Source organism: Penaeus monodon, chromosome 34, assembly GCF_015228065.2.
Source record: "Penaeus monodon isolate SGIC_2016 chromosome 34, NSTDA_Pmon_1, whole genome shotgun sequence".
NCBI classification, from domain to species: domain Eukaryota; kingdom Metazoa; phylum Arthropoda; class Malacostraca; order Decapoda; family Penaeidae; genus Penaeus; species Penaeus monodon.
Genome location: NC_051419.1, coordinates 31,647,555 through 31,647,784, shown reverse-complemented (window position 1 = coordinate 31,647,784; position 230 = coordinate 31,647,555).

Here is a 230-nt window from a genome sequence, read left to right as displayed (position 1 = left end):
CAACTACATACAGTTTGACAAACTTTTAAGCCATTATGCCTTTTCAAGGTTTGCCTCTCTTAAATTTTGTTTTCTTTTACTATTGCTGGTACGTAATGACTAATTCTTGTATTTATATTTTATTTTGCAATAGATATCTTGTGTGTATCTTATGTTTTGTTAGATTTTTTTTTTTTTACTAGTTTAGCTTTTACTCCTCTTTGCCTATCTAGAAGTTTTTGATAACAAAG